The sequence below is a fragment of the Rhinolophus hipposideros genome (genome assembly GCF_964194185.1).
Source record: "Rhinolophus hipposideros genome assembly, chromosome: 6".
NCBI classification, from domain to species: Eukaryota; Metazoa; Chordata; class Mammalia; order Chiroptera; family Rhinolophidae; genus Rhinolophus; species Rhinolophus hipposideros.
In genome coordinates, this window is record NC_138052.1 from 88181103 (window position 1) to 88193441 (window position 12339).

General features: G+C 44.4%; 1 protein-coding gene and 1 long non-coding RNA gene across 2 annotated transcripts in view; one reads left to right on the plus strand and one right to left on the minus strand.

Annotated features, from left to right (window-relative positions):
- Positions 1–557: 557 nt before the first annotated feature.
- Positions 558–3889, minus strand: LOC308498704. Its single transcript, XR_013993505.1, has 3 exons — positions 3711–3889; positions 1711–2805; positions 558–1113 (listed from the first exon to the last, which is right to left on the minus strand). It is a non-coding gene; the product is annotated as an uncharacterized lncRNA (long non-coding RNA).
- A 183-nt stretch (positions 3890–4072) lies between these two features.
- Positions 4073–12339, plus strand: part of ACSL3 (acyl-CoA synthetase long chain family member 3) — a 65916-nt gene continuing 57649 nt past the window's right edge. Inside the window, exon 1 of the mRNA XM_081050792.1 lies at positions 4073–4336. The gene's annotated coding sequence lies outside the window, so the exon portion shown is untranslated. The remainder of the gene's footprint in view (positions 4337–12339) is intronic.

A 12339-nucleotide genomic window follows, 5' to 3' on the forward strand; every position in this document is an offset into this window, starting at 1 on the left:
TACCACTGTGCAGGGCAGTGATTTGTCCTTACCAGGGCTGATATGTAACCGGGTATGAGTTTGCCATTTTTGCCCATTGAGCCTTGCCAGCTCCACAATCCCAGGGCTCACAGAGTTGGATTTGCCATCATGGAATCTTGCATAAAACTAGTGTTCCACCAAGGGACCCAGTTTATGGCAGAGGAGAAACAATGTGTACGTGACTATGGGATCCATGGGTCCTATCATATACTTCATCACAGATAAGTGCTGCCAGATGGAACTCCTAAAGGTCTCTTTAAAGGCCAGCAAAGAAGCCACCTTGAGGATGGGGTGGGGTCCTGTCCTTCAAAATGTGGCATATACTTGGAACCAAAGGTGATATGATGCTATGTTCTCAGTTGCTAGAATACTCAATCCCAGCCTTAGTAGATGATCTATAATTGAGCTAAGTTTATCAGGGCCATTTGCTTTGCTAGGGTTTGCTAGGGGAAGTGAGCTGAGTGCATCTTAGAAAGATGTAGCTCCTCAATAAATACATACTTAAATGTAGGAGAAGCCATCTTTTCCTTCTGGCTTTGGATGTATTGTGTAAAGATAATGCTTGCAGCAGTTGCAGCCATCTTGTAACCATGAAGGGAGAGAACATGAACACCGAGAATGGCAGAGTGAAGAGACAGAAGAATCTGATTCCTTGATACCATCAGTGAGTCTTTGAAGCAACTCTGGAATTGCTTTCCTCTGGACATTTTAAGGGAGATAACAGATGGTTTTATTGTTTAAGCCACTTTTAGTCAGAGATGGGCACTTTCAGGTGATATTCATGGCAGACACTGCTGATCAGGCCCTCCCACATTTATTCTTTTCCATGGCTGTTTCTGTATTGATGGTGACTACTTTCCATTGGAGAAGCCCAAAATACTGACTCTTTCTCTCTTGCAGCTAGGATATGAACATGTGGCCCAATTCTGTCCAGTAGGATTTGAGGAACAGTCTGGTGTGAGCCTTCTGAGAAAAGGTTTCATCCTTAATAAGAAGTGGTGTTTAAGAAATATACCCCAGTTCTTTGGCCAGATGCTGTTGTGTTTCCATGTGACACTTGAAGCTGTGGCTGCTCTCTGAGATTACGGTTGCCTGAGGATAAAGACAAAGATGGTAATGTTAGTAGAAGTTAGAAAATGTAGGAGAAGGAGGAGGGGTGGGGGGTCCATGGAGCCTACAGCAAAAGCTCATAAATAGCTTTGATTAACCTCCTCCAGCCACCAACCTGTTTTTACAACAACAGATGACCCAGAGGTGATCTGGAGCAAGATAATGATCTGAATCAACAGACCTCCACTCATCTTAGGAGTCACATCCTCCCACATCCTCCCATGGAAGAGCATGCACCCACTTTTCCCATCATACCAACATGAAACTCCTTCACCCCACCCAGCAAACTATAAGTCCTCGGGTCTCTCTCTCTCTCTCTCTCTTTCTTTATCTCTCTCTCTCTCTCCCCCTCTCCTACCGTGTTTCCCTGAAAATAAGACCAGGTCTTATATTAATTTTTGCTCCAAAAGATGCATTAGGGTTTATGGTCAGGGGATGTCATCCTGAAAAATCATGCTAGGGCTTATTTTCCAGTTAGGTCTTATTTTCGGGGAAACACGGTACCTCCGCTAGGTCCATTCTTTTCCCTTAGAATGTATCACTAATAAACCCTGCTTGCATATTAATCAGCTTGCTCACCTTTGATTTTTTTCAGTGTCAGCAAGAAGAACTGACAGAATGAAAGACGCTAAAAGCTCAGGTCCTCAGTGACATGGCAGAGTCCCTAATCCATCTTGGACTTGCCCTGCTTCTTATCTTCATGTGAGGTCAATAAATGTCATAGTTTAAGTTGGTTTTTGTTGAATGATCTGCTCCTTGCAGCCAGAGCCATCTTAACTCAAACGTCGTATCATTTGCCACCTTAGCTCTCTCTGCTTCCAACCCCCAGTCCACCAGAAATGAAAGAACAAAAAAGTTTCTGTTAAACTTTCAAATAACAGCTCCTCCTGGTTGTACATTATAATGGTTATGGAAAATGCTAGCAGTAATTTGCTATACAGTAACAGACTCTTTCTTCGACCCTTAACACGAAACAGATCATTAGGTATTCATGAGAATTACAAAGGCACTTCGCCTCAGTGCTTCTGAAATAACAAAACTATAAAAGGAACTGCTGGATATTTTCATTTAGTTGGCCATTACAGTTTCTGAATTGCATTTTTCTAAAAAGAAGGAAAATGTAGCCAGATTCCAGAACTCTCGAAAGCTCTAACTAAAAATACACCGAAACCCTTTCTAAAATAAAAGCAACTATCCATGTGTTATTTTATTTAAAAAACAAAACATCTAGAATCTAAAAATACTACATTTCTGTTTAGCCTAAGCAAACAAGATGAGAATTTAGAATTTTAATTCCAAGGAATATTTTCTTTAAAAAATGTCATATATATGTATATGTGTATATGTACATATGTATTAATATATATACACACACCGTATTTTATAATATAGAGATAATGAAGAAGAAAGAATGAAAGATGATAAGATGTTGCTGGAACTCTACTTGTCTGCTTTATGCTTATTGATGGAAAAATAAGATTCAATAAGATTTTGTCCCTTGGTAATTACTTATTTTTCTACAGGCTTTCCCTAGTTTTGGAACTACCACTTTTAAAATATACTTCCCTCTGCATGTAGAATGATAGTAGGCTGTGAAGATAAGAAATTCTGCATTCCATTTATCTTCAGGGTGTATCCTTGGACAGCGTTTAGATTAGCGAGCATCGCATTTTGCTGTGGAAGAACAGGTTGCCTAAGTCGGGTATCCATTCTCTTACGGAGCTAAATTGGCTTGAGACCCAAGATGAGTGAGCTTGGTTTGCTCTGTGTATCATCACTCCACCTAGTTCAAGTTCAGGCGGCTTCCCTGATTGAGATTCTCTAGGGAAATGAGCCCCTGAAGCCTTAGGCTGGCTCATGACCGTCAACTTTCACCTACTTAACAAAGTTTGCATCTCAGCGAGAATTACTATTCAAGTAACTACTATTTCTAGCTCCTTCATTACGGTACCTAAAACCAAAATCAAAACCCTCCAGATTTATTTTATTTCCTGTGGTATCAAACCTGATTTAATGTTATAACTTTATTCATAGGCCAACTAAATAATATGTTGAATGAAAAAAAAAGCCCAATCCTACTACTACTACTACGATAATGAAGGTCTTTTTTCTTACAGTGCACTATGATTGTCGTTTTAGTCTTTTGTGTTTTGGTTTCTGTTTTTATGCTTGTGGGGGGGCAATCTACCCGTCCTCGATATCTTTTTTCCTTTCCATAGTGTCTAAAACGAGATCCAATGGCAAACTCTTTAAAATAAAGAAACACTTTTTAGATTTATAAGAACGTCCCAAAACAGTAATTTGGAGTAAACCTCATCCTTTGAAAACAAGTGTCAATCTTGCACAAATAGTGAGTGAATTTAGGGAGGGTGGGTTATTTGCTGGGTCAGGTGAAAGCAAAAAAGGAGAAATGATAAAGGAATATGCTTTGAATTTTTTGAGCCCCTGCCCCTCCTGGAATTTCCACAAATCATTTTGACAAAATGACAGAAATCTGTGCAAGACCGGAATAACGAACGTAGTTAAGAATGAACATAATACATATTATTTCAGCATCTAGATGAAGACTGATACATTACAGCCATAACTGTGTTTGCAGCTCTTTTTTTGGAGGGTTGATCTGTTTCCCCTGGAGAGACGGCCCTTCTTCAGACCCTGCTGGACCTGGCTCCTCTGCCCACGTAGCTGCCTCCGAGCCCGGCTCCCCTTCTCCTGCGGCCGCGGACCTGTCCCTCCCGGCCGAGCCCGTCCCCGCCCCGCGCCCGCTGGGCTCGGTCCCCTCCGCCGCCGCCGAGGCCGAATGACCCATAGTAACCCCGCTCCGCCCCCGGCCGCCTGCGCCGCGCTCCCCGGCTGGAATTCGATAGGCCCAGCCCCGCACGCGCCACCGCCCGCGGGCCAATGGGCGGCGTCCTCTCTGCATATGCAACGAGCGCCGGCCGGGGGAGCGAGTCCCGGGCGGTTCGGCTCAACAGACGCTGGTCTGCCGGCGCCGGGGCGGTGCGCTGCAGTTGTCGCCGCGGCCGGGGCTGGGACGAGGCGACGGCGGCGGCGGCGGCGGCGGCGGCAGGCGGTGGCCCCCTCGCAGTGCGGCCGCGGCGGCTGCGTCAGAGTCTCCGGGAGGCGGCGCGGGTCGTGAATGCTCTGCGGTGCAGCCAGGCCTGCGTGGGCCCGAGGCCGCAGGAACCGGGGCCCCGGCGTGGCGGTGAGTGCGGCGCCCGTTGTGGGAGCGGCGGGGGCCGGTTGGCGGCGGGGCCGGTTGGCGGCGCGGCCTCCGCGTGCTGCCAGCCGGGGCCGGCGATGTGCTCCGGCCTGGGGGAGGGACGCGGCCGTCCCGGGAGCCCCGGGTCCCCGACGTGGCCGCCGAGCCCGGCTCCGGGGGGGTGTGCGCAGGCGGCCGCGGGCTTGCGGGCCGGGCCGCGGCGTGGGGAGAACCTGCCGGGCAGGGTGGGAGGCGCCGCGGTGGGGTCCGGGAGGCGGGTGACGTGGGGCCGCGGCCGAATGGCCCACGTGAGCTGGGGGCTCTCCGGGGGAGGAAGGACGCACGGGGTCTCCTGGCGCTTTGGGGGCGGGCGGGGGGCCTGGGAGGAAACGGAGCCCCGCGATTTCGGAAAACCACGCCGGAGTGGCCGGCGGGCGTGTCTCGATGCGGAGTAGGGGAAGGAATGGGGGGTGCGAGGGGGGTCGACCTGGGTGTCTGTTTTAGCTACGGTCTGTGGTGCTGAGACTGCGGTGAAGACTGACGGCGTTTTGGCGCCCGAGAGTGGAAGGGTCCCTTTTCCCCGGGGGCGTTGGAATCAGGTACCAGTGATAGAGGGTGGAGCGCGGAGGGCGCGCCGACTGCCCGCAGTCGTACGGGGTGGGTACTACCAGGCCCGTGTCTTAGATGAGGAACCCGAGGGGCGGAGACGTTGAATTGGTTTGTCCGGTCTGGTTTCCAAACGTGTGCTCTCAGCTGCTAAAATATATGGCCCTAAAACACAGGAAGGGTAGAACGACGTCATTCAAGTGATACGGGAGCTAGAGAGGGAATAGGCCTCGTGAAAGTGATTACACGATGAATAAAGTGACAAATAGCTGACACTCATGGAGGCTTTAATACATGCCGGGCACTGTACTAAGAGCTTTATACGTGGCATCTTTACGCTGTCAACAACCCTCTAGGGCGCTGGTTGTTCCCATTTTACAGCTGGAGAAACTGCAGTCTGGAGAAACCTCAGGAAAAGCCTGGCGTCAGAGTGGCCTGTTTAAAAACGCAGAGCTCTCGCCTCGAACCACTGTCTTATGCTGCCTCGCCTTGGTGGCTGGCTGAATAGTTGCCACAGTGGATTTTTGTTTGGGTGGCCAGGAGAGCTGTGGTTTGATGATACCATCTTTCATGATCATGACAACCTTCTTTGTTTTCCCCAGTTTAGTTCCGAGAGTTGAAGGGTGCTGTTGAGCTGCTCCTGAAAGCATATTAGGTTATAACTGGGAAGAGGTGAGACATGGGAGTCTCACCCCATGTGAGTTGCACAGACTTTATTCTTCTGTTTTCTGTCATTTTCCTGTGCACTTCTCACCCTTAGGGATGAGTAAGCCTTGTGTAGTCACAATGGCATTTTATCTTTAGCCTTTTCCTGGTTTCTCCCTTTTACAAAAGGGGTTGGTTCTGTAGAATGACGGTGTTGTTGGGTGTAGGGCTTGCATATTCCTGTAATGCTTAAATTTTCCCCTCTCAAAATGAACTGTTGGGAAGCAAAAATCTTCATGTGAGATTTGGACTTGAAGATGGGATTTGGATATTTTCAGGAAAGCCAGGCCAAAAAAGGTGATAGGTTTTTCTAACTTTAGATAAGCAGCATTGTAATTATCTATAGTATCCAGTGTGGTTTACACTTTACAGAGTGATTTAAGATTTTCACCTCTTAGGAGATGAAAATGATGACATGATTTGGGAAATACAAACTGTTGAATAGGTGAATATTTCAGTTGAACATGTATTCAGCTGATACAGGAATTCATTGCAGGAAGGCTACCTGCATGCAAAGCACTGTACTGGGTCTGCCATGTGGAATAAATAAAAAGATGAACTTGAGAAAGTCCTTACTTTGAAGATTTCAATTTAATGACTACCAGTACTCAGATTTAAGTGTTTTTACCCCCCCTCTTTTTTCAAAGTACTGTCATGTTAGCCCATTTGATCCTCATAAGAACCTAATATCAAGAGCAGAAAAATGGAGATTTAGAGGTATAATTGCCAGATATGGTGATTAGTAGTAGATGGGATGGGAGGAGATGTTGAGTGATTACTAGTTTACCATTTTGGATTCCTCAATGTAGAGGTGATGGCTGAAACCATGGGCCTGGGTGAGATTGCTTATGGAGAGATTGGAGTAAGAACTGGAGGAAGCCTGGCATGGAGCAGGGGAGAGGAAGCTGAGCTTGCAAAGGAGGTGGGAGGAGTGGCCAGGGAAGTGAGAGGACAACCAGAAGCAGATGTCCTTGCAGCCAAGAGGGGAAGCGGTCAATACTGTGGAATGCTCCTATGAGAGGAAAATTGAGTACCATCCTTTGGATTTAGAAATTCAGAGGTCATGGGTGACCTTCCCAGGAGATTGATGTGGTAGGGGTGGGGAGGGGAGCAGAAGTGAGCGGAAGATAAGGAAAAATGGAGACAGAAAGCAAGGAAACTGCTTCCAAAAGTTTTGGTTTCATCATGTTCAAATGCAGATGGGAAGGTGTGTGTTGAGAGGGAGTGGTTGAACACAGATGAGAGAAGTGTTACTTGTTAGTGCAAAGTTCCTGAGAGGATGGGAGGGGATGGGAGCCAAAGCACAAGCTGGAAGGAGGGACACTTCTTCTGCAGTCACAGAAGACAGGCCTGTAACTGACCTGATAGAATCAGTACCTTATTATTGAGCCCTGAACAGTTTCCAAAAAATTGCCAAGAACTGTTAAATTTCTATAAAAATCAGCGCAATTTTATCTCACTTATGACATGTCTTTTTTAGAACAATTCACCACAGAAGCATTTTTTCTCTTTTTCCTTCTTCCTCTCTCCTTTCTTTGTCCTTCAATTGGTATACGAAAATTGGCACATATTTAATGTATACAATTTGATGAGTTTGGACATGCAGGCACCTGTGCTGTCATCACCACAGTCAAGGTAATAGATATGGTCATCACCTCCAAGTTTCCTCGTCCCTCTCTTTTTGTTTGTTTTGTTTTTCTCTGAACTTCACCAGTTTTTTTTGGTAAGCAGTAACAAGGTATTCTGAATCTGGTGTGTGAGTGAACCCATTGTCTAAATAAAAGCATACATCACTTAAAGCGGACCAGGAAATATTAATTACTTAAGGACAAAAGTATTCAGGCTGTATGAAGGCCTGCACCAGATGTGGTTAATGTGGAGTGAGCAATGCAGAGGACAGAGAGGCCATGTTTGGCCAGGAAAAGATCAGCTGAGCAAAATGAGACAGAAGTTGGATTTGAGGGAAGAGTTGAGTTTGAAGAAGGTATTCAGTGGGGAAGAGCAGAATTGACAGATAAAATTGAGGCATCGACTTCTTTGGGGGACTAGGGAAGCTGTGAGGATAAATCACATCCGGGGGGGAAACAAAAACAAACTTGGAGGACAAGTACAATTAAGACTTGGCATAATCTCATTTATTTATCGATTCCTTCAAGTTAGGAAGTAATTGTTGAATGAATGGAAGGTCCTAGGAATAGGAAGGGAGACTGAGCAGCCAGCAAGTGAAGAGAACCACGTGGGCTCTGAGTTGTTATAAGAAGGACATTTGGGGTCTGGCCCAAGTTGTTTCTAATGCTGCTGCTGTGACTGTCAGCACGGCACTGCACGCCACAGCCTGGCAGCGTCCCTCCATTTAGCCTTTCTGGAACTTAGTTTCCTTGTCTGTAATCCTTTCTTGCTTAACAAAGTTATGACCTGCTTCTCCATCAGAGTTCTTTTTCTTTTACCTCCCTTTTCACCTTTCTGTTTTACTTGGCTCAGGCTTTTTATTATCTATACCATATTTCTTTCTTATATTTCTTTCAAACTTTATTAGTGACGTTGTGCATTTGCCCCTTGTGTATTCTTTTATGTGTTTACTACTCGGAATTCACTGTTGTGCTTGATGGGTTTTATAGATACAAACTACACTGCTGCATGGATAGTCAACCTTTTTAATATCATTTTAGTTCTGAATTGATTTTGTAGGTTTATAACAGTTTGTTACTCGGCATCGATGTTTCTGGGTTTTAAGCTGATCAGTGTCATTTTGGCCAAACTTATGAAAAGTTCCTACTTCAACCCCCAGAATTTCTTACTTTCACTTATTTTGTTTTTTTGGGGGTTGCAGTTATCCTCATTCTGTACCTTGACTTTGGCTCTTTTACTGTAAGACTAAAACAACCAGAAATTCTTCTCTTCCCCTTCGAGACTGTTGCTCTCTGGACTTGATAACCTCCTATTTGGGGGCAGGGTCGGGTAGTTGAGTTCTTTCTAAGGTTAAGCAAGGAGTTAATTTAGTTCCATGGAATACCAGAATGAACTAGAATAAATTCATCTTAGAACTGTATTTGACATAATTTTAAGGTAAACAGAATTGATATTAATTGAAACTATACCACGTGGGCAATAATATATGGAGTCATTTTTTTACATGTTCACAGTTGATATTTCCCTAAGTCATTTTCCTTTTGTTTTGTAACTTTCCATATCGCTTATGTGTTAGAGTCTAAGAATTCGTGTTCATCATTTACTCTGAAACTCAGCTTGACTTGTAGACTGATGCCTATTTAGACAGCATAGCACTCTCCTTAGAAATTAAAAATGTTTACTTTGTATATCACTTACAGAGGCATAAAAAAGAGTACTTGTTCTCTCCAACAGCATCTTGAAGTGGGAGCATTGTGGGCTGCAGTGGGTGGCTGAGAGTGAGGTGTGAGGTTAGAGGGAGCTTGTGGGACCCCAAGTATGAGGAAGGAGATTAGTGTGGTCTAGAGGAGTGATGAAGGGCTTGAGCTTTGTGACCACACTGTTGCTTGAGTCCCCAAATCTGGTTCTACCTCTTTCTAGTTTTGTGACCACCCACAGCAAATTACTTCACCTCTGAGCTTCAGTTTCTTAAGATAAAGATGATGTTTGTCTTGAAGAGTACGTGTGTATGCAACCTATCTCTGGGTGCTGGAAGAAAATGCTAGAAATTTTATTTCTTGTTTTTAAAAGTTTCTATGTTTTATGTACGACTTATAGTAGTCACAGTGTGCTGGAACAATATTAAAACTATATACAACGTTAAAGGTACACGTTTGGGATGCCAGCAGTTTTTACAAAAAGGGGCTTGTTGTGATTATTAAAGTTTTGAGATGGTGAGCTAGTACATGCAAGTGAGGCCCATGCTTGGATACTTACTAGTTTGAGGGCAGCTTTAGAGATGAACTGAGTTTGGAATGGAATTGAAGAGCTCGGGTTAGTTCTTTCTGGGAAATGAAGGAATTTGGATTTAGGGAGTATGTGTCTGCAAGTTCATCTGAAAAGTAGGGGATGTAGTAAAACTGGCATGTGTAATGATTTGAATTACTACTTTGAGAAAGTCTTAAACTATATATTCTCACACTATATCATGTGTAAGAAGAAGGTTGAGTTTACTTGGTAGAAATTTGGGTAGGACATAACCCAGAAACATGAGTCAGTATTAGGGAATTGTTCTTGGAGTGTGGATAGTTTACCCACAGATAACTGAGAGCCAACTGTAGGTATATATGTTAATAATGTTTGTATTGCATGATGCCAGAGGGAAGGCACATTAAGTATAGATGATTAATTACAGTTTTGTGTTTCTTATTGTTAATTTCAAATTGCTGTATGAAATAATAAATTTTTTTTTTTTTTTTTTTTTAGGTAAATCTAAAACGTGTTTCTTTTGGGTTCCTTTAGGGAGAATAGTGTTTAATGTAGCCCTCCACTGCAAAAAAAGCTCTGTGAGGACAGCGATATTTGTGTTTCATTTACCGATGGACACCCAGAGCCCAGCATATAGGAGAGACTCAATTTTTGAAGAAATCAATCTTTGCATCTCTGCCATGTAGCACATGGACATGAGATGCTAAGTAAATGTTTGTGAAATTGAGTTGAAAGAGTAGAGCATAATACCAGAAAATTTTTGGAAGGCCAGCATCCTGACATCAAAATGATGAGTATACACTTTCTAGTGGGAGCTCAGGAAATGTCTAAGAGTAGACTCACTGTTGATAAGATATACACGGGAGTAGCTAGCTGCTTGAGTAATATGTATAGATATAATGTAAAAGTTATGCGATCAAGAAGGCAAAAAAGTGGGATGCATTGCCTCAGGCCAGGCCAGCTGCTTGTTGTACTTTAATGTCATAACTACTTATCAATGTCTCTGTAGCTTCTGACACTCCTGACAATGTCCTCATTGACTTTCATATCTGTCTTTAGCTTCTAGGACACTGCTTTTGGCTTCTTTACCTTTCTAGCTGGCTTTTATAGTGTCTGTCCTTAATCCTTATATCTTATAAGTGAATATGCAGTCGATTCTTGAACAACCGAATAGGGGAGAAGGATTAGGATCATTGACCCACCTGTACAGTCGGAAGTCCACGTATGACTTTGAGTCCCCCAAAACTTAACTACTAATAGCCTACCATTGGCTGGAAGTCTTACTGATAACATAAACAATCGATTAACACATATTTGTGTGTGTTATATGTATTACACACTGTATTTTAACAATAGAATGAGCTAAAGAAAAAATGCTATTAAGAAAATCATAAGGAAGGGAAAATACATTTACAGTATTGTATGTATTTATTGAAAAAATCTCCATGCAGCTCACACCCTTCTTGTTATTTTTGAGGGGTTCCATGCTTTCAGCTGTAAGATGGATAGTCAGTGTTGACTCTAAAATCTACATCTTCAGCTCCATCTAGAGCCCCATCCTGTATTTCTGACAATATCCTGAATATCTCTGCTGGTCAGCCCCACAAACCATAGCCAACCCTGCACTCATGCACTCTTAAATGTATCAGCTCTTTGTCCTGTATTACTCATATCTATCACAAGTCCCCCGTGTTCTAGAAATGGTAACGTTAATCTTCAGAGATTAATATTCACATTCCCCCTTTCCTACTGGTTTTACCTCAGAAAAGTTTCTACAGTTGGTCCGTTTCTTTTGTATCTACTGCCATAAACTCTGGACCTCTTCATTTTTCACTTGGGCTCTTGTAATAACTGCATACTTGGAATCCTTTCTGGTTTGTTTTCTGTGTTGATCCAAGCAGTCATTCTGCAAAAACAAATTCCTTGCCTAAAAACCTATTTCATTCTATCTGCAACATGTTTTGATATTCCATTTTCATTTTTTTTCTTTCCCCTTCTTCTGCCGCTGTCCCCCCCCCCCCCCCCCCCCCGCCCACTTGCCCACTCCAGTTCAAGCCGTTGTTTCTCAGTCTAGTGTAGGACACAGCTCCCTGGCCCATGCTGGTATTATGAGCCTTGCACCTCCCCCCTCATATTATGAGCCTTGCACTTCCCCCCTCCCCCAGTCGCTGATTCCCAACCCCAGTTGCTGGTTGGCCGCTCACAGCAGCTCTTGCCCACTGCCGGCCACTCCTGGCAGCCCATGACTTCACTCGGCAACCCATCGCAACCGGTGGCAGCCCAGCTGCAGAGAGAGCTGTTGTTCACAATCTTAGCTGTAGAGGGTGCAGCTCACTGGCCCATGTGGGAATCGAACTGGTGACCTCGCCTTTAGGAGCACTGCGCTCCAGCCACACCTGAGTTACTGGGGCCAGCCCTTCCATTTTCATTTCTAACTGCCCTTATTCTTCCTGTGTTCTCCACTTTCTCAAACCACTTGCGATTCCTCCTTTTGTGCTCTTTCATACCTGTGTGTGAGGTGGGAGTGGAGGGAGGAAGCAGAGCACAGAAGGGTTAATTTAGATTGTCTTTGGGATCAAGGAGGACTTCACACAGAGGCTTCAGCTGAATCTTGAAGGTTGAGTTTACTTTGGCGGTCTCTTTAGCTTTTAATTCTCTTCAATTCTTTTAATTCAGTTTCATTTCCAGGTTCTGGAGAGAATATCATTGGAGCAATGTATCTGCATTTCTGATACAGGCCTCACCCGTCAGAGGCTGCTGGATCCCTGTGGTGCCTATGTTTGCCGTAGTCTGCTTGAATAGAGATGGGAGCAAAGTGA